The sequence below is a fragment of the Schistocerca americana genome, chromosome 2, assembly GCF_021461395.2.
Source record: "Schistocerca americana isolate TAMUIC-IGC-003095 chromosome 2, iqSchAmer2.1, whole genome shotgun sequence".
NCBI classification, from domain to species: domain Eukaryota; kingdom Metazoa; phylum Arthropoda; class Insecta; order Orthoptera; family Acrididae; genus Schistocerca; species Schistocerca americana.
Window position 1 is genome coordinate 1,012,807,649 of NC_060120.1, and position 21,886 is coordinate 1,012,829,534.

A 21,886-nucleotide genomic window follows, 5' to 3' on the forward strand; every position below is an offset into this window, starting at 1 on the left:
AGATGCTGCTATTGTCTTTGGCGATGATTACAGACTAGGCTGAGCGGTACTCCCCTCTGGCGTAAGCAAGCATGCTGCTTTGCTGCAGCGGTGGCATATGGATCTCTTGATGGTGTATGTACGCCAATTTCGCTCATTCCTTGCTGCGACTATGCCTACTTGTGGTTCCGTCGCGAGGCACAAGCTTTGCCTTGGGACCTAGCTCTTTGGATCACGTCACATTTCTCCCCCTTCCCCCAAACTTTCGCATCGTCATCGTGTACTGCTGTGTCACGTGACGACAATGGGGATCAGGCCTGAATGCGGACGTAGTGAGGATACAGAAAGTGGAATGACAGTCGATTGCATTTCCTTGTCCGCACACAGGTGCCCACCTTGCGAATGAATGGGAACACCCGCCGAAAAACCGGCTACAGGGTGCACGCACGCATCCAGTGAGGCAGATGCTGTTACCAGGTTGACATCAATGGGGGAGCTCCTGGGGCGGCGTGATGGTTCTCCAGGGCCAGCGACTCTACAGTCAATGATTGGTACTTCTGGATCACGAGGTCTCGGTTTCTATTCCCGGCTGGGTCGGGGATTTTCTACACCCGCGGACTAAGCGTTTGTATTGTCCTCATCATTTCATCATGATTCGGGAAAGTGTCGAGATTGGACAGTTGGAAATTTGGGCATTTTTACGGGCTGATAACCACTGAGTTGAGCACCCCATACACCAAATGTCATCTCCATCATCAGTGGTTCATGCTGCAGGACGGTTGCCAGCGTTGGCTACGGCAATCACTTCTGCTGCAGCGTTGTATGAGCGGTGCTGGCCATAATTGGTGGAGAGGCAGAACTGACTGCTGTTGTGGACACCAGTGGAATGCCGAAACTGTCTGTGGCAGAATCATTAACAGCGCTGTAGCTATTCTGGTGACGCCATTGCTGCCCAGCAGACCTTGAACAATGTAAAATGAGCGTCACAAATCATCTGCGATGCCACTATGCTCCCAGCGCTGTTTCTTGCCAAAAGCTTCAAAGAAGACTTCATCCTGCAGCTGAAACTTTGTCTGACCTGGCGTAATGAATTGTTTCTGAGACTGACGCAGATGACGTAACACTTACGATAACGACGACCATGCAATAAGTCTGCCGCCGACTTCCAGTCACGTGGCAAGGGGCCGTAGGGGATAGGAAAAGTCTTTAAAGTTTGCTGCTGATTGTGGGAGGATCGGAATTTTTCCATGTGATTCTCGAACGTACGAATGAATCGTTTCGCTTCAATGGCGAACAGGAGGAGTGGTCACATGGTGTATCCCAGTGGCAGCACAAAACTTTTGGAAATCTGCTGATCTGAATTGCGAATCCACTGTCCGAGGCGAAGACCTCCAAGACGAAAACAGGAGGCAAAGCTGATACCGTTGCTGCAGTTGTGGCATATGTCATGGGGACAACAAAAGGAAATTCACTTTATGCATACAAGACCAACAATAATCACATGTTCCAGAATGGACCTGCGAGATCGGTATGGATGCATTTACACGGCCCTGATCAACTTCTTCACATATTGCATGGGAGACAAGCCTTATGTAAAAAAAATGAAGTTGCACATTGTCTTTAACAGTAATGTGCGCTTCGGAAGCAGCACTGAAACAATGATTTGTAACACATTGTCTTGCATGCAGAGGTTGAACAAATCAAGTCTGAACCAAAAAGGGAATTCTATCCATAACAAATTTAGTTGAACTCTGTGAATATTCCTTTATTGGGAAGAGTATAATCACCGTTACCAATCGCAATACATGGTGATTCTATCTATGTACGACCGTTTTCAGACTGGTGCTCATCTTCAGCTCGTTTACATTCAGTTGCATGTTTCAATACTCAATGTTGGAGAGCACTATTTAAATAAATAATAAATAATGTGATAATTATTATATAGACTAAACTGAAACAATCGGTAGTTTCTAAGAAATATGTGTTGTGAAGTATTACAGTACTTACACAGCTGTAGTATCCATGTCATTTCTACGTTACATTCATCACATTTTTTTACAAAAAGTATGTCGATTTTGTACACTTTAACTGTACATTACGCATCATTGTAAGTATAGATACCTCCACGTTATGACTTTCGTACAGCAGATGTTAGTAACTTTAGAAGCACATACACTCACATCTAAATGAGTTTACGTGGGTTATGGTCGAAGACATTAGATCTAAGAATTTCGAAGACTTTGTCAAATTGTTACATGATTATGGATCCTCACTGTATTCACAATACATAAAATGGTGCCAGAAAATTACATAATGTTGTTATCATTCTGTTTTTTCCTTTTACTAGTTTCAAGGCGGGACTGAGCAACATTCAAGATCTATAGAAACGACTTGTTTGCCAAGTCTACTTGTCCATTGAGAATGAGGTGCAGTGAGTTTGAGGTAGAGATGTAAGTTGCAAGTTTTTAAAAATATTCATTTTCTTTTCTTCCCTGACTGTGTAGTATCTGCAGGTTGTCGTAAATAATTAAGGCTGAGCGGCCATGTTCTTTCAGATGTGTTGAAAAAGTGGATTTATCGAAGTTACTTATCCGGAAGGCATCCATGTGTTCCTGGTAGCTTGTAGTAGAACTACTTCTTTCCTGACCTATGTAGAACAGTGTGCAATTAGCGCATGAAAATTTTTAACTATGTAATTTACTGTGACCCTGGGTAATTGTCTTGCTGCAGTGAATCAAGTGCAGTTGTAGCTTATCGTTAGCCTGAAATACATCTGAATGCCACGGTTAGGGAAAAAATTAGCAACTTCGTGTAAAATTTATTAAATAAAGGGTATGCGATAAAATGTGTATATTTGTCCTTGTGAATCCGATTTAGGAGGTGTGCATTGGTTCTTTTTGATTTTGTCGTTAAGTTGGTTATTTATATCTGGGTTGTATCCATACCTGTTTGCAGTTCCTTTGTTGATGTTAATAACTTTTCGTTCATCAAGAGGACTGTGTGGAACTTCGTGTATGCTATAAAGCGTAGATCGTAACAACCCCTTTTTGTGTTGTATCTGGTGACAGCAAGAGTTGTTCATGGCAATTTCACTGGTGGTTTGCTTTATGTAAGTTTCATAGGCATGTCTGTTATTTATACTAGAGGCAGTAAGATCATAAAAACTTATTCATCTGCTTGACGTTCAACGGTGAAGATGAAATTGTAATGCATGCTACTGCTAACATTTTCAAGTTATCTAACCTCGGCAGTTGCTTCAGAACTAAAACAGTCTCGATTGCGAAATTATTTAATGTCAATGACGCGCTTCACCCTTTCGGGACCTCATCAGATCGTCTACAAAATAAGGAAAACAATCAATTACATAAAGTGCAGGAAAAGGGCATGGTTCTACCTTGCACGGGTAAGCAGACAACGTGAACTATAAGTAATAAAAACTTACGTAAAAGTAACCTGATACGTAACTCATCAGCCATAAAATCACATGTAATGTAAAATGGACAGCAAGGTAAGCGGATATACATTATGAAGACTTCTATGAACATAAGGTTTAATAGACAGTGTGTCAGCGAGAAGCTTATCCCAGTGTATCTCTATAAACATCTTAGAATACGTAGTAGTCTGTATCCTACCAAGAATGTACTGAGATGCACAGGAACTCTTATTAGTAATGAAATTATAGCATTTTATAAAGAAAAAGATGGACGTAACAGTTAAGTGCTTCATGCTTATTTTTCTGCCGTGAAAATTTTGTCTTAAGAGGTCTTAGATGATATGATGAGAGTTCTGAATGCTGTTGTTTAGGAAAATAGTGAGTTGATCGCTCAGATTCATGAGCGAAAACTGCAGAAGTTAAGGAAAGTTTACTTTCGTCCAGTTTATGGATCCAATAATGATGAGCATACCCACTTCCCCTTTGCTGAGCGTGTAGTAATCTGACGGAGATAGACTTTAGTATGCAGTGGGACTTACTGAGTAAAGGGCTTCAATACAACATCAAACCAAGGCTGGATGACAGAACGGTTACCTCTCTGGCGGCAGACTTAAAAATCACGCTAGATGCGAACACATGCAAAAAATCCGAAAAACTAAAACTGACTTGTAAGGCCAGTGATCTTATTGAGGTCACGCGTAAAACTTCTATTACTAAATGTCAGGTAATTTTAAATTCTACTTCAAAATGGTTCAAATGGCTCTAAGCACTATGGAACTAAACATCTGAGGTCATCAGTCCCCTAGACTTACAACTACTTAAACCTAACTAACCTAAGGACACCACATAAATCCATGGCCGCGGCAGGATTCGTACCTGAGACCGTAGCAGTAGCGCGTTTCCGAACTGAAGCGCCTAGAACCGTTCGGCCACAACGGTCGGTTTAAATACTATTAATGAGAAGCTGAGTTCAGGAGAGGCATTACTTGTACGAGCTGATAAGAGGAAGGCGTCGGTCTTTGTTTATAAAAAAGATTATGTCGCTAAAACTTCGCGATGTTTTGAGCAGAATTACATCCAATAGATAGATTACGATCCCACTCGAAAATACGCGAAGGATCTTGAGATCTTTGGTTCAAATGGCTCTGAGCTCTATGGGACTTAACGTCTGAGGTCATCAGTCCCCTAGAACTTAGAACCACTTAAACCTACCTAACCTAAGGACATCACACACATCAATGCCCGAGGCAGGATTCGAATCTGCGACCGAAAATGTCGCGCGGTTCCAGACTGTAGCGCCTAGAGCCGCTCGGCCACCCCGGCCGGTAATCTCGAGACCTGTGTACGTGGTTGTCGCAGTATTTTTTGTCATGACCTTGTATCGAAAATGAAAGTGATAAATAATAGGGCACCGGCCAATTGCACTCAAATTAAGACTCATAAACCTGGATTCCCATACGTCTGATAATTAACGGTATAGGAAACCAAGGTGAACCTGCTTCTATATACACGCTACAGTTATTACGAAAGAATTTTGTCTATGAAGAAAATTTTGAAATGTCCAAAGAAAAGATTTGTTCGCCCTCTAGATGGTAAGACTTTCCAACCTGACCCTACTTTGCTATCCTTGGTTGCTAAAAATCTGTATACTTCTGTACCTCTGGATGAAACGGTCGTCATCTTAGAAGACAATTTCCTCAGATATCGGCGTCTGACTTCAGACGAAATAGCAGATTCTTTCACATTACTTAGGTTACTTACGTCCTACAACTACAATGAAGAGCCAAAGAAACTGGTTCAACTGCCTAATATCGTGTAGGACCCCCGCGAACCGCAACACGACGTGACATGGACTCGACTAATGTCTGAAGTAGTGCTGGAGGGAACTGACACCATGAATAATGCAAGGCTGTCGATAATTCCGTAAGAGTACGAGGGTGTACAGATCTCTTCTGAACTGCATGTTGCAAGGCATCCAAGATATGATTAATAATGTTCATGTTTTGGGACTTCGGTGGCCAGCGGAAGTGTTTAAACTCAGAACAGTGTTGATGGAGCTACCCTACAACAATTCTGTACGTTTAAGGTGTCGAACTGACCTGCTAGAATAGCCCAAGTCCGTCGGAATGCACAATGGACATTAATGGATGCAGGTGATCAGACAGAATGCTTACGCACATGTCATCTGTCAGATTCGTATCCAGACGTGTCAGGGGTCCCATATCACTCCAACTACACACGCCCCACGCCGTTACAGAGCCTCCACCAGCTTCAAAAGTCCCCTGCTGACATGCAGGGTCCATAGATTCATGAGGTTGTCTCGATACCCAACCACGTCCATCCGCTCGATGCAATTTGAAGCGAGACTCGTCCGACCAGCAACATGTTTCCATTCATCAACAGTCCAATGTCGGTGTTGACGGGCCGAGGCGAGGCGTAGAGCTTTCTGTCGTGCAGTCATCAACGGTACACGACTGTGCCTGCGACTCCGAAATCCCATATCGATGATGTTTCGTTGAATGATTCGCACGCTGACACTTGTTGATGGCCCAGCATGAAATCTGCAGAAATTTCTGGATGGGTGGCACTTCTGACACATCACTTGTCTTTGGTCCCGTTCTTGCAGGATCTTTTTCCGGCCACAGCTAGGTCGGAGACTTGATGTTTTACCGGATTCCTGACGTTCTCGGTACACCCTTGAAATGGTCGTACGGGAAAATCCCCACTTTGCCTCTACTTCGGAGATGCTGTGTCCCATTGCTCGTGCGTCGACTGTAACACCACGTTCAAACTCAATTAAATCTTGATAACTTGCCACTACAGCAGCAGTAACCGATGTAACAACTGCGCCAGACATTTGTTATCTTGTATGGGCGTTGCCGACCGCAGCGCCGTATTCTACCTGTTTACAAATCTCTGTATTTGAACACGCATGCCTGTACCAATTTCTTTGACGCTTCAGAGTATTTCACTTTCAACAGTCAGTATTACAGACAGGCTGATGGTCTGGCCATGGACAACTGTTTAGTAGGGTTTCTCGCGGATATTTTTTCTAACCATCTATAATTTAAATATTTTAGACAGAACAGCGTTCTGTCTAAACAGGTACTACTTACTCGTCGGTATGCAGATGAAATTATTATTGTCTTCAACGGTCCGATTTCTCACGATACGTTTCTACTTAAGAAATTTAACGCCTTACACGAAAAGATGATGGTCACTCAGGAAGCGATGGACCATGATAGGACTGTTAACTACATAGACTTGCAACTTCAGCTTGTTGGGGGAACTATTCGGTTTGACATCTATCGTAAACCGACGACTAGCTACTCCATAATCCACGCTTCCTCCTGTCATCCTCACAATATAAATTTTTCTGAAATCAATGGTGCACCTCATACTGAGATACCTTTCATCCAATCCTCAATAGAGAGAGAGTAGACAAATTTGAAATACGTTGTTGTGAACAACGCGTACAGTCCTGCAGTAATTGATAAGATGTATAAAGAAGAAACTTCAGTAGTAGAGCATAGAGATCTTACCGTCTCACGGTCCTAATTTGTGAAGATTCAGGTCGTGGGGAGCCTTTCTTATAATTTAGCTAAACTCTTTGAAAATCACGATTTGGTGTGTTTACACTACTGGTAATAAACTTCAGAAAAACTATATTCACAATGAAAGCCCCAAGAGCGACAGGTATGGATAAATTGGATGGTAGCGATTGCGGTAAGTCATATACAGGTATATGGTTCAAGACCAGGTTCTGGGAGTACTTGTTCACTACGAAAGGTCAAATAAAACAAAATTATGCGTTCGCTGAGCATCTAAAGTCCGGCGATCACCAGTCTCTCGCACTACAAAACCTAAGATTACTACGTCTTCCTCAGAAGGGGAAGAAATTGAATCTACAAAAGGAGCTGGACATTGTTAAACATCTCGATGTTGGCAGAGACAGACTGCTGAACGATCAGTTGATTTGCAGTAATCAAATATATTATGATGCAATGTTACCAGGGTTCCGAATGTTGTTGCAATGATTATTTTATGTCGACAGCATCACTCTCAATTTGTTAGTTTTTATGTGGGAAGTTGGGGGAACCATTTTTTAAAGGAGACTTTTTAATGACTTTTTATCGTGGATGAATTTACCTCTTAATATTTTTTGTAACTTATGTTTCTTTATTTTAACGACTGAGTAAATTTTTGTCTCTTGTTTGTGATACTTAACTCTGTCCCCATACCTGGTGTCTTGAAGTTTTATGGATTCAGAACTCATACGCTGCGAATGTATTGCAGAATTTAGCTTTTTACTCCGTATGGCGGAGTATTAAGGACGTATTTTGATTCACAGTTTTTCATGTAAGCATTTTACCTATTCTTTATATTGGGGTACTTTTATTTCATTTTCTTGTTTTATATGTCTGCATTGGTTAGCTTATATGCATTTTAATTACTAGTTTTATGCACTTTTATTTTTCGAAAATGAGCCTAAAGCCGGTCATGAGCTCCACCATGGTACTTCTTGCCGCACTATACGTGGCACATGTACCTAAGTTTGTCATAGTAATGTTTGGGTACGCTGCAGTACAGCCATCGTGCCATGTGCGGCTCGTACCACAGTTCTGTAAGAGTGTTCCTATCTTGTACTGTCACAGCTGAGCCGTCTGGTGCGCTCAAGGTAACATACGATGACCGTCGAAAATTTTTCCGCCAAATGTTTGTACTTTCTCGATGTTACTCTGGCTGTTTGTCTCCTCTCATTAGGTCCACTACAGGGTTTAAATGTTTCGTGACGGTAGATTATATAGCCGGTTACCTTGGTGCCCAGATGGATCACGTATCCAGTTATTTTCACGTAATTTTTATTACTTTTAGTTCACGTTCTGTGCGTAGCCGTACAAGATAAGACCATGCCATTTTCCTCCACTTGTACCTATTTGATTGGTTTTCGTATTTTTGTAGACAATATGATGATGCTCTAAAAGGGTGAAACGCGTCGTTGACATGAAATAATTTCCCAACCGAGACTGTTTTTGTTCCGAAAAAGATATAATTGGAAAATTTTTACTCCTCAGTTGCACCACTGTGCATGAGAATAGTATCATCGAATACCTCTCGTAATAACCTACTTTATGTCCAAACAAACCGTATGACCTGAGTAACTGATTTTCTGCGTGATTAATGTAAATATCTAAAAGGATGCTGTCAAACTGCTATACACTGCAAGACCATCTTCTTGCTAATAATTTTTTTTTGTTACGAGAGAAATAATGATGAAACTTGATTGATTCTAGCAGTTCAGCGAGTCAGTAAATCTCAGCCTTACATAACTATTTCTGTTCTAAGGCTTTTTTTTATAATCTGGATTGTGTCCTTAACAGGTATGTTAGTGTAAAGTTTTATAATGTCAAATGAAATAAATTTGGAACCCTTTACTGTTGGCATGTCTTGGATATGTTCTATGACACCATAGCTGTTCTTAATTAAGAAAATCTTTTCATAAATATAAAAAGTGAGGTGTTAATGTAAAGCATATCATAAACAAAAATTACAATATCTAGAAACTCACAACTGTGCAAAAACAGACTCCAGACTATTCAGAAATATTCATAGAAAACTACCTGAAAACAAAGTACTGGCAGTGAAATCTGTGAAAGGGAAATCAGTTGTAGTTAAGTATGAATCTGAATATATCAACAAAACTTTCGACCTTTTTCATAAAACAACGTACATTAAGCACAGATTGATCCCACACCCAAATATCAACCACAGCTAAAGAAATTACTGAAATCGACCGAATTCCTATTACCTGACTCTGATGGTCTAAAATACTTCGTCAGGAGCCCGTTTGCGCTAAAACTGTAGTCACAATCGAAAGTTCATAAGCCCACTTGTACTATATGACTTTCTGGTAACTCAAGCAATAATCTAGCATAATCATGTACGTGTTGAAGCTCTTTTTCTCTGTATTTGCTTTAACAATTATATATGTATTTGAGTGGGGTCCGCCTTTAGCAAAACACAATTGTGTTTTTTGTCCCAGACATGTTTCACTGCAGTTGCAGCATCGTCAGTGGTTTTTTTTAATTGTTATGGCTGTTAAACATAAGGAATGTTCTTTACTATTTAAATACATACAAATATTAGTTCCTAAATCGTAATTAAGGTTTTTGAGGAGTACATAAAATTGTGTATTCATACCTTCTTACCACATGTTTTGGTTTTCCTGCTCTATTACGTTTTTATAGTGACTGTTCTCCTTTCCAGTTTGTCACCTACAACTGTATACAACTTCATGTAGGCAAAACATATACGCAAAAATTACAGTTTCTCAACTGTTGTGGCTATACTTGAGATTAACAATTTATGTGAAAGGTTGTGTGTGTATGTGTCTATTTACATTATGTTTCGCTTACGGTTACTTTTTTCATCTTCTTCATTGTCAAGTTCAGTGTTTTGAGTTGTCACTGTCACTGTCTATCAGTTGTGATAACAACATGGCGGACAGTGGAACAGCAGAAGGTGTGAAAACAAAATGGCAGACAGTGGAACAGTTGAAGATGTAGGGCATAGAAGAGAGTTCCATTGCAGAGAGCTGTGTATTCATTTATTACTTGCTTTCCTGCAACCATGGCCTTTTGTTTTTGATAATTTTCTTCAATTATTAGTTTTTGTGGGGGGCCTGTTGCTGCGTTTGAGAATTTTCAAATCAATGTTGACGTCTATTGGGATATGTTTATTGTCTATAAGGTGTTCAGCAAATGTGGAGTGACAGCTGTTACTTTTTAATGCTCTCCTGAGTTCTGTGTATCTGGTATTAAAGTTTCTGCTTGTCTGTCCTATATATACTGATTATCAGTCCTGACACGTTAGTCGGTAACTACCAGATGTGTTGTTTTTGTCTGTGCTTGTGTTGGTTGTCCTTAGTTTCCTCTGTGTTGTGTTGTCTGTCCTGTAGTCTATTTTTAGCCCTTGTTTTTTTTTAGTATGTTGCCAATTCTGTGGACTGCTTTGTTGTTGTAGGTGAGAGTCAACTACACGCTCTATCGGACATCTCCAAAAGAACAGATACCATCCTCATATAGCTAAGGCTAACCGGCCATTGACTTTCTTCTTCTGTGGGGATGCACACGTATTGCCCGATCTCTTAAGGGACTCGGTAAGATTGTCTGCGACAAGTAATGAGTGTAATGGGAAGGGGCACTACGAATGTAGTGTGTGGACATTAAGTTGGGAATGTGGGTCTCACGGGGAGCGTGCAAGGGATAAATCCCTGCAGTCGCTCTATCCTCTGTGCCCTCGGTGGCTCAGACGGACGCCGACACGATAGCTCAGCGTGTTCGGTCAGTGTGTTAACTGCCCTCTGTAATAAAAAAACCTAGTTAATCGATCAACAACGCACTTAAGCGAGTGTATTACGGCTCCTCCCCGACCTGATGCAGCGAACGAAAGCGAAAAAAACGAGATAAAGAAAAATATGTATAGAAAGTCTGCCATGTAAGCAGGAGATCCCCGATTCGAGTCCCGGTCGGGGCACACATTTTCAACTGTCCCCGTTGCTGTATTCAACGCCTCTCGACAGCGTAAGGTCTTGATTTAATTATCATTTCATTATAGAGTGCTGCAGGGTCACCGATGGTATCTGTTCTTTCGGACATGTCTGAAAGAACAGATACCATCTTCATATACGTTACTTTTGTCTTCCAGAGTCATTCGCCAACCTTTTAGATCCTACAGTACCGCAGGACGTAAAGCCTGCGACTCCTGATTGCTTTTTTTTTCTTTTTTGAAGTGTTGGAGAAAATACTTTTTTGGAGGATTTATAGGGGAACGGAAACCGTGGGGAACTTTTCAGGGCGGGAAATTTCAGTACCAAGGGAACTGTGAAAGTACTTCATCAGCCTAGCCTTACTACCAATGCTATCTCAGACATTTTAGTCCGAACGAAACTATTGTTTTTCTATATATTCACCAGATGTCAGTCTCTCTTCAGATCAATCACTATACCTTTCCTTTTGCGGAAGATGTTAGTCTCACCGCGGTGATACTCTCTGTGACGTCAGTACTACGTGTACATGGCCAGTTTCGACTTTTTGGGATGCTATCGCCTTTCTTGGTCGTATCTAGTTCTGGGGAGACCGCAATTGTATTTAATTGTTTTAACTGAAGCTTAAATTTGATGGGTTTTATATTATAACTGATGTCCTAGGAATATATGTTGTTTCAAATATTGAGGATCTCTCGAAAAACATCGGTATTGGTATGATTTGCTGTAATTAAATGTAAGGTTAAGAATCATCAGGAGTTGTAAGTAAGAAACATATACATATATTTTATGTTTTCACAGTAGCGTAGTGGATAGAGGTGTCGATTTTTGAAGTGAGATGTAGGTGGTGCGAAAATGCTTAATCAACAGAACAGTGAAAAATACCCGCAGAATGTGAATGTGGCGCCCCTATAGCAGAAAACATTTATTTTATGTTCTTATTATATGTCCGATAATTTCTAGGCCCCGAACTCATAATTTCATGTCTTCGAGCTGCCATCACAGAGAAACCATAACAGTGTAAAGGAATAGCTAAGTTTAATATTTTGGGGGAAAGTTGCAGAAATGTTATCATCCTGTAGATTTTTCTTTTTTTTTTCTTTATACCGTCTTCTGTGCGGAATTTGAGAAACACAATATGGAACCCTGCCTAGAGCATGAGCTTCATTGCTGAACAGGAGGAAGTTGTGTAGGTGCCAGCTGTGTGAACCGAGCGCACTGTTGCCACATAAACCACATTGGCGATGCTCATGTGTTCGGTAGTAGTCGTTTCTTTATGATACTACTTGGACGAATTGACGCTATAGAAATGACACCGTGACAGTTACTTGCGTTTCTCTCTGAACCGTGGGAGGGACTTCTTGTATGCAGAAGACAGGAATAGGAAGAGTAAGAGAACTCACGTAGTTCTTCCGCTTAATTCGTTAAGTCTTTTTATCTTGGGTTTTTCTCTACTAGATTTTGAGCCTTCTTCGTACCTGCACCATTTATAGGAGCCATCTCTGCAACCCATCGATATGGCCATGTTTTTGATACCACCTGGCACAATGAAGATCGTACATCTATTTCTACGTACGTATTCCGCAAGCCACCGTACGGTGGGTGGCAGAGGGTACCATATACCACCACTAGTCGGGTACTTTCCTGTTCCGTCGCAAATAGAGCGAGGGAAAACCACTGTGTATGTATGCCTCTGTATCAGCCCTAATTTCTCGTATCTTCGTGGTCCCCACGCCGATTGTACGCTGGCGGCAGTAGAATCTTTTTGCAGTCAGCTTCAAATGACGGTTCTCTAAATTACCTCAGTAGCATTCCTCGAAAAGAATATCGCCTTTCCTCCAAGGATTCTCATTTCAGTTCCTGAGCCGGCCGGTGTAGCCAAGCGATTCTAGGCGCTTCAGTCTGGGACCGCGCGACCGCGGGGATGGATGTGTGTGATGTCCTTAGCTCACTTAGGTTTAAGTAGTTCTAAGTTCTAGGGGATTGATGACCTCAGATGTTAAGTCCCATAGTGCTCAGAGCCATCTGAACCATTTCAGTTCCTGAAGCACCTCCGTAACACTTGTGAGTTAATCGAACCTATCGGTAACAAATCTAGCAGCCTGCCTCCAAACTACTTCGAAGTCTTCCTTTAAACCGGTACTCAAGAATAGGTAGCAGTAGCGTCCTATATGCAGTGTCCTTTACCGATGAACCACACTTCCCCAAGTCCTCCCAATAAACCGAATTCGACCATTCGCCTTCGCTATCACAATCTTCACCTGAAGGTCCCGAGTTCGAGTCTCGGTCCGGCAGAGACTTTTAATCTGCCAGGAAGTTGCAATCATCACCTGCTCGTTCCATTTCGTGTCGCTTTGCAAATTAACGCCCAGATATTTAAAAGACGTGACTGCGTCAAGATGGACACTACTAATGCTGTGTTCGAACATTACTGGTTTCTTTACCTACTCACATCCATTCATTTGCATTTTTCTTCGTTCACAGCCGCGGGTTCTGGACACTCCACCGCAGTGATGAAAGACCTCAGGCTGGAATGCTGTCCACAGACGCAGCGGCTGCTGCTGTCGGCCAGGCAGTACGACCCGGTGGAGTACTACCTGCTGCAGCGCGAACTGCGACACTACCTGCGGCTGCGCGGGGGCGGAAGCGGGGGCGGCGGCGCGGGGGGCAGCGGAGGCGCCGCCACCAGCAGCGGCGGCTGCGGCGGCGGCGGGGGCGGCACCAGGGACAGCGGCAGCGGCGCCGTGTGCTCGGGGCCGCGGCGCGAGGCCTGGTGGCGCCGCCTCATGGGCTGCGTCTTCAAGAGCACCGCCTCCTCCGGCTGACCGCTCGCCGCCCTGCGTGTGTGCGCGCCTAAGGACAGTCTGCTGACACACGGAGGAGTTGCTTGACCTACACTTTTATTTTGTTCGTTGTCATCGACTTATTGTGAAAATAAATATCGAGTGTTAGTTTTCACCACAACATTGAAGCGTTGCCTCTGGCTTCCGAGGATCTGCTTTGCTTTTTACGACCGTGCTCAAACACAGTTACTACAATAAACAGTAGGGATAATGTGAAGTATGCTGACGTCACAGCAAGCCCTGCCACGAGGAGACAACACAGCAATCGGCTTTTTTTAAAAAAAATACACTGACGGAAACATATCGCAACACCATAGATAATTAATGCAGAGAAAAGCAATTTCGGGAATGCTTTTGTTCATGAATAGCAGCACAACAGGTCGACTTACTAGACTGAGGTAGGCTACAAATTTGCAGTCTGGGTCACAACGGTTCTAGGCGCTTCAGTTCGGAACCGCGCTGCTGCTACGGTCGCAGGTTCGAATCCTGCCTCGGGCATGGATGTGAGTGCTCTCCGTAGGTAAGTTAGGTTCAAGTAGTTCTAAGTCTAGGGGACTGATGACGTCCGATGTTAAGTCCCATAGTGCTCAGAGCCATTTGAACCATGTTTGGGTTACGAGAGTGATCCTGCTGTCATACGAAATCGCACCCCAGCCCAAACTCCAGCTGTACATCCAGTGTGTCTAGCACGCAGACAGGTTGGTTAAAGGCCCTCCACTGCCCTCCTCCAAAACCAACACACTTGACACCGAGGCAGAACCAGCCTTCATCAACAAGCACAACAGACCTCCACCCTGCCCTCCAATGAACTTTGGCTTGACATAACTGAAGTCCCATATGGTCATGGCTTGGGGTCAGTGGAATGCACGCTACAGTTCGTCTGGCTCGGAGCTGCCCTTGAAGTAACCGATTTGGAACAGTTCTTCGTGTCAGTGTGGTGCCAACTCCAGGTCATATTGCTCCTGCAGAAGCAATACTACGCGCCAGAGCCATACATAGAACATTACTGTTTTCCCTCTCGGTAATACCACAGCCGTCTGGAGACTAGTGTAATTGCGGCTATTCATTCTCAAGACCACCGCCGCCGGCCGTCATCTACAGTGGCTTCATTCCTCCCAAGTTTTTCTGCAATACTGCAGAAGGAACGTTCAGCTTCTCGTAGTCGTCTTCCACGACCTCGTTCAAACTCAGTGAGATGGTGATAATGGTATCTTTGTCCCCTTAAAGGCATTATCGACTGACATCAACTCACCACGTCCAATCCCAAAGGTAACTAAACCTCGCAACCACTCCAGAGTGTACTTACAGCAAACCTAATTTGCATCCTTTTTCTTTTCGATGTTGCGGTTTCTTTTCCGTCAGTGTATTTATGGTATGTTAAGTTGTACAGAGCAGTTAGATGCAAGTCTCAAACATTCTCGAGAAAATTAGTTTTGAAATTTTCCGATCTTTAATACCTTGGAGTTTGACGGACTATTCTTTAGGCAATGTGGGTGGCGACTTTCGATTCTCTACTGCCACAAAATGTTTAATGAAATAGGATCTTCTACTTGAATTTCCATGAAGAGTAAAATACTCGGGGATAAAAATAATTTAATATCTAAAGATTTTTAATTTAAATAATGGTTATTAATAATCCTTTGTTAAGAAGTGTGTGCGACACGCATTTAGAAATAAGAGCATGTATGTTCTCACAAAAATCACAGATATGATTTAATTACCACATATTTGATTAATTTTATATTTAAATGACGTAGGTTTCCGAACTGAACGAAAAAACTTATGGCCGAAATAACAATCGAAGAAGCTATTACCGGTCTCGAACGTTACCGACTTTTTTTACATCTTAGTGTATTTTAAGGTTCATATGTACCTTTGTTTATAAGTTTACATTGGTTGGCTATCAAAGCAGGTGAGCTTTTTACCACAGAGCAACGCTGCTGTCAAATAATAAATATTCTTTAGGCTATTGAATCAGCTCAGAAAATCTTTAAGACAATTTTCTCCAGGATTTTTTTAGAGATCCATCGTGCACTTTGGGGGACGGATAATTGAGTTGTGAACGTCACGTATTTCACGTTTTTTATTATCGCATATACGAAAAGAGTTACGTGAAATACTTTTAGCAATGCTGTGCTTTGCTTTTCTTTATCATCATTACCTTTTAGCGGAATAAAATGTATATATGGAAGTCTTATTGTTCTGTATCTGGCCTACAATTTAAGGAACGATTTTTCATAACTGCAACTCATGCTAAGAATCAATATATCTTCCCTACTTCATAGTGATTAAAAGTTAAAATTACTTTGTTATGAACACTGATGTTACAGTTCGTGTGATCGTTCAAAAACACAAGTTCGCAGTGGATTTTATTTCTCGTTAAAATGCTATTTCATACCACGACCAGCCCAAGAACATGAGACTCTCATTAAAAAATATGTTGTCACTATAAAGTTTGCCAGATCAGAACGGAGCACAGCAAGATTACTATCAGATTCTGAAGGTACATTAAATTATTTGCACTGTAAATTATATCCTATCAGCAGCCCGCGTCAATCTGCAACACATCATAAAATCTGCTGATCTTCACTGCCAGTCTGGGAGATAAAAGAAATAATATTATTTTACTATTATTTTACCGCTTCCTTGCGGTATGCTCGACTATATTGTAAGTCGTTTAAATACGCCGCGGCAGCGGCTCTTCGTTCTCCACGCAGCTCAGCACCACAGATAATATTTATATAACTGAAAAATGTCTCAACAGGATGGGATAATATGCAAGCAAGCTTAACAATAAATAATACAAGTTTTCATTTAAACAACTCTATTAAAACCTTTAAATATCTCAGTGATTACAGACCTTTGTGAATTCACACGTAATGGCGTACATTGCTTAGTCTCGACAAAAGAATGCTACACTAGCGTTCGCTCCTACGACACAGGATATCTTACTCGTTCGACTCCCAGATGAAGAAGACAAAGACATTCATATTCAACACGTATTATATACTAGTTCCTTTTTTAATCTCTGTTTAACATTTATCTTCTGCGTCGGTTTTATTACTCGCCGACGCAGACGTTTTCAGAAATAAATAATAATAAAAAATACATAATTTTATACAATGACACAATATGATACATCTAATTCTCTAATTACTACATAATATATTGTTTTTGTTTCTCTAGACGTTACAATGCCCCCTGGCAGCAATTGACTAACGTTGGAAATGTTCGGCAATATGCTGCCACTAACGTCTGTTTGGTTATTGTCTGTTACCTTGGTTAGAACATTCACTTTAAACTTCTTAGTTCTTTTACACTGTAGGTTTAATTACACTTTTTATACTGTTCTTACACTTTGCGAGGTGACCATAAACCTAGTCCCAGGGTCATTACATTTATTTGGCTCCCCCATTCATGCTACGTGCGATCAGAAAACCTGGGAAAACTGCGCCGGAGCCATGGTCATCTCGTCTGGTTTGTTTTAATACCCAGTTTGATCACAAAAAGTTCAGATTCTATCCAATGTTCACATATAACAAAGGCTATTTGTGAGAGCATGTTAAACCTTTAGTCTCTTTGTTACCCATATAATATTTGTGTTTTGGATTGTAATGAAAGTCACTTGTTACACATTTTTACAGTAGTATCATGAATCGTCCTTGCATTTACTCGCGACAATTGGTTTAAAATGTCCAGCATTCATGCGAGTATACTTCATTAACATGACGAAAACATATTATATCTATATATCACTGAACCAATGAATACTTTGAGCCCGTAGTGAATAACTCAAGAAAAAAAAACAAATGTTTGTCACGTCATTTCGTGTCCACTAAACCCTATTCATGTTAGTGCATTAAACACATATTTGGTAGTTCATTTGAATGACAACAATGTTGTACGGAGCTGGCGGCGCGAAGCAATTGTTGAGTCGCGTCGTCTGGAACGCCGCGTGCCGACGGCCGCTGGGTTCGACGACCTGCTCTCAGTAACAGCGACGTCGTGCTGACGTGGCGCCCAAGCAGTCGCGAACCGCGGCGAACCATTCGCCGATGTCGGTGAGTGGCAGTGGTTTACCGCGACCGGCTGGCTGGCGGCACGGCACTCGTCTCGGCTTCTCCACATGGCTCCCCGTTGTAGCGCATGAAACAAACATTCCACAACGGTGTACTGCCTTTAAGGACACAGATTACTAGCTGTGGAAGAAGATGCAACTTGTTAAAAGCGATTATTGTTCAGTAAGCCGTCGCTTCACTGGTATGCACAGGATGGTTTGGCGTGATAACAGGTTTCTTGTGGCATTGTGACACTGGTATTCAAGGTTCGTCACACGCACATTGTACTACACATTTTCACTCACTCCACGGTTGGTACACTGCCAGAGCGTCTTTCAACACGTGAAAATGTTTCGTAACACACATACTAAATGTCCCCGTCGATCGATGTTCGTTTAACTCGACTCCGAACGAATCAATAACTACTGTTTTTATACACTGTCTATTGTTCGTTGAGCACTGCACTAGGACAGTCTGTCACTCAACACTAGACTTATCGACGTATATATTGGTGCAGATACAACAGTCATTTTCTGTCCCTGCTACACACAATATTCCGTCCTTTCCTCCATTGTTTATGCACACAGTTTATTTTTTAATACCTTATAACTGTTCTTCGCACACTCACTCTCATCTACATGGCGTCTATTTGTTTTTACCTTATCACAACACACTTTTCATATTGTTACTAGGCGTATATAGCCCTTTTGTGAAATTTTTTAATTTTCTTATCAGTGTAGCTTGCCTGGTTATCACCCATCTATCAAACAGATTTTACCATGTGCATGACAGCTTGACTTGGGCATATTGATCAATAAATTCTTCATTTAGCACTAGCATTATTTTTGATAATTTTTCCTATATGACTACAGTGTAGGTTCCACATTGGTTGACTTAATTCGCGTATCGCGTAATGAATATTCAAGGGCGTGTACCAAGTACACAGGCTTCAATTGAAGCATTGTTATATACAAAGCGGATTTTCCACGGAACGGGCTTGTTTTTTGATTAGCTTATGCTCCAGTGTCGTTCTCATATCACTACTGGCAGCAAACATCACATAATTGTTGCATATTACAGAGTCCATGTTTGGTTAGTCAAGACTCTCTCTCTCAGGGTTCCTTATCCTAATACAATTACAACAGTTACCTTACTACATTAGATTGCATCATTAATTGCACTTACATACTACACATAGAAAATGGTTCAAGAAATTAATCCTTTGTATAATGATTCAAGAAATTAATCTTCACTTTATCAACAAGAAGATTGTTCGTTGCTTAATGAGCCTATAATTTTTAAATGGCTCTAATTGTCTGTAAACAAAATCTTTCCTGTGTAAGCTATTGCCTACTTTCTGAATCCACTTCCTCCAAGTTTCATTACACACAAATTTCTTTCTTAATACTAACATACTTATATTCTAAAACACAATTAAAATCTTCTTACAACTATTACTCTTTATCTGTGATATGTCACTGAATAAATAACTTCACATCTTTACGTGGATACAATCCTTTGATCTTCCCCGTATGGGGATGTGCTAACAAATAGCTACATTCGTGTGGCACGCTTATTATTTCAAAAGGCCCTGAATATAGCAATTGCCACTTACTATTCTGTTTTAAGGTGGCTGAGGATTTAACGTGGTTACGAATAAGTACTAGATCTCCTACATTATATTTCTGTTCGTTAGTTACACCTCGGTCGTACTTCCTTTTCCTCTTTGCCGCACAGCTGGTTAGTCTGTTCCATATCTTTTTCATCTTTTCCTCCCTTGTTTCTGCCTTGACTGGTAGTCTCGGCAAAGGCGTGAGCCATTCATTCGGTGTCTCATTTAATCCCTTCAATATCTCTACCGGTGGATAGCCTGTACTTGAATGGGGTGTTAAATTGTGTATTTCTACAAATTTCGGTACTAGCCCTGGCCATTTTGTATGTCGGTTCCCTATGTAGATTCTAAGGAACTTATTCAATTCTCTGAATATTCTTTCAACTAGACTGGCTTCGGGATGGAACCGGGATACCAGAATATGCTGTATATTTTGTTCCCGTAGGTAATTTTTCCAAGTTCGACCCGTGAAATAAGAAGCATTATCAGTCGTTATGGCTTCGGGTTTTCCCACTTGGGGCAAGTATTCTTGACTGATCCGCCTGACCATGGTTTTGGCAGTAGCTGATTTTATGCAATAAATTGCCAAGTATTTGGAAAAAATATCGTACATGGCCAGTATATATTTCATACCTCCTCTGGCCATGGGGTAAGGACCGGCTACATCCACAGATACTATTTGAAGCGGCCTGAGTGGAACTATGGGATGTAATTCAAACTTAGTGGATCTATTATAATGTTTTGCCTTTTGACATATGACGCAAGTTCTAACTGTTGCCTGAATCGGGTGTTTCATACGAGGAAAGTAGCAGTATCTCGCCATGATCTCTGCACACTTTCCAATCCCTGCATGGCCCCATGCCAAGTGCGTGTGCCATATCATAACTTTTACCGACTGGTTAGGTATACATACCGCCCAGCAGTCTTCTTTCGTACTAAGTTTATGATACAAAATATGGTTCACTATTTTAAAACCTTGCTCATCTCTATTGTTAACACCCTCTTCAATATTATTAATGATTTTTTTCCACATCGGATCTGCCCTTTGTAATTCGCACAGGTTTTTACATATATATAAAAAATCCTTCATGTAAGTATTGTCACGCACTAACAGCACTTTATACTCCGCGGATTGCTCTAACATTTCTGCTAAATCCGGTAATCCTACCGGCAGTCGCGACAGAGCATCCGCTATTACGTTATCTTGACCTTTTATGTACATAATCTTTATCCGGTATTCTTGTAAGACAAGCATCCATCTTCTCAGTCTGGTATGGAATAGTTTGCATGACATCAAAAAACTTAACGCCTGGTGGTCACTATACACTTTAATCTCCTTCCCTTGTAAATAATAATTAAACTTTTTCATAGCCCAGACTACTGCAAGTGCTTCCAGTTCGGTTGCCGAGTAGGCTCTCTCGCAGCTAGTTAAAGTCCTACTGGCGAAGCCGATAATCTTTATTGTTGTCGGGTCGTTTCCTTCCTCCCACTGAAATAAGCACGCTCCCAGGCCATAGGAACATGAATCCGTCGCAAGACAAAAATCTTTTGACAGATCTGGGTGCTGCAAAATATTTGCATTCAGTAGGGCGGTTTTAATCGCTTCAAAAGCTTGTTGACATTTGTCAGTCCAAACCCACTGCACACTTTTTCGTAGCAGATTTAGTAGCGACGCGTCATTTAACAACTGATTGGGCACGAACCTTCTGAAAAAAGACGTGAGCCCAAGAAACGCTTTCAATTGCCTCTTAGTGCGGGGGCTTGGAAATTCTCGGATCGCCTCTAGTTTTTTGTTGTCTGGGCGTATACCAAGTGGTGTAATAAGATGGCCTAAAAATTTAATTTTATTTCGTCCAAATTTTGACTTTTCTAGGTTTGCTGTCACACCTGCTTGCTTAAATCTCTCTAGTACTCTACGCAACAATTCCATATGTTCGTCCCAAGTAGCAGTAGCGATTACCAGATCATCATCATATACAGTGATTTTTTCTAATAAGTCTGGACCCAGTACCGTGTCTAGTGCAGTAATAAACACTCCAGCACTCACATTCAATCCGAAGGGAAGTACCTTGAATTGGTAACTCCGCCCTCCGAATATGAAAGCTGTGTACTTCCTGGATTCCGGTGTAAGGGGAATTTGCCAATATGAACTTTTCAGATCGACCGAGGTCAAGTACTGTGCTCCATGAAATTTTTGTATCTGCTCATCTAAATTCTCAGGGCGGGTCCGGACAGGTATGATAATTTTGTTAATGTCCCTCGCATCTAACACTAGCCTGATTTTTCCATTGGCTTTCGCCACTGCTACAAGAGGACTACTGTATGGAGAGAAGGAGGGCTCAATGATATCCCACTCTAACATCTTCCGAATCTCTTTAGCTACTAATTCCCTCCTCGACCAAGGGATGGAGTAAG

The 21,886-nt window shown here is 41.6% G+C and overlaps 1 pseudogene; it reads left to right on the forward strand.

Moving 5' to 3' along the window:
• Positions 1-21,886, forward strand: part of LOC124594627 — a 178,447-nt pseudogene that overhangs the window by 115,341 nt on the left and 41,220 nt on the right.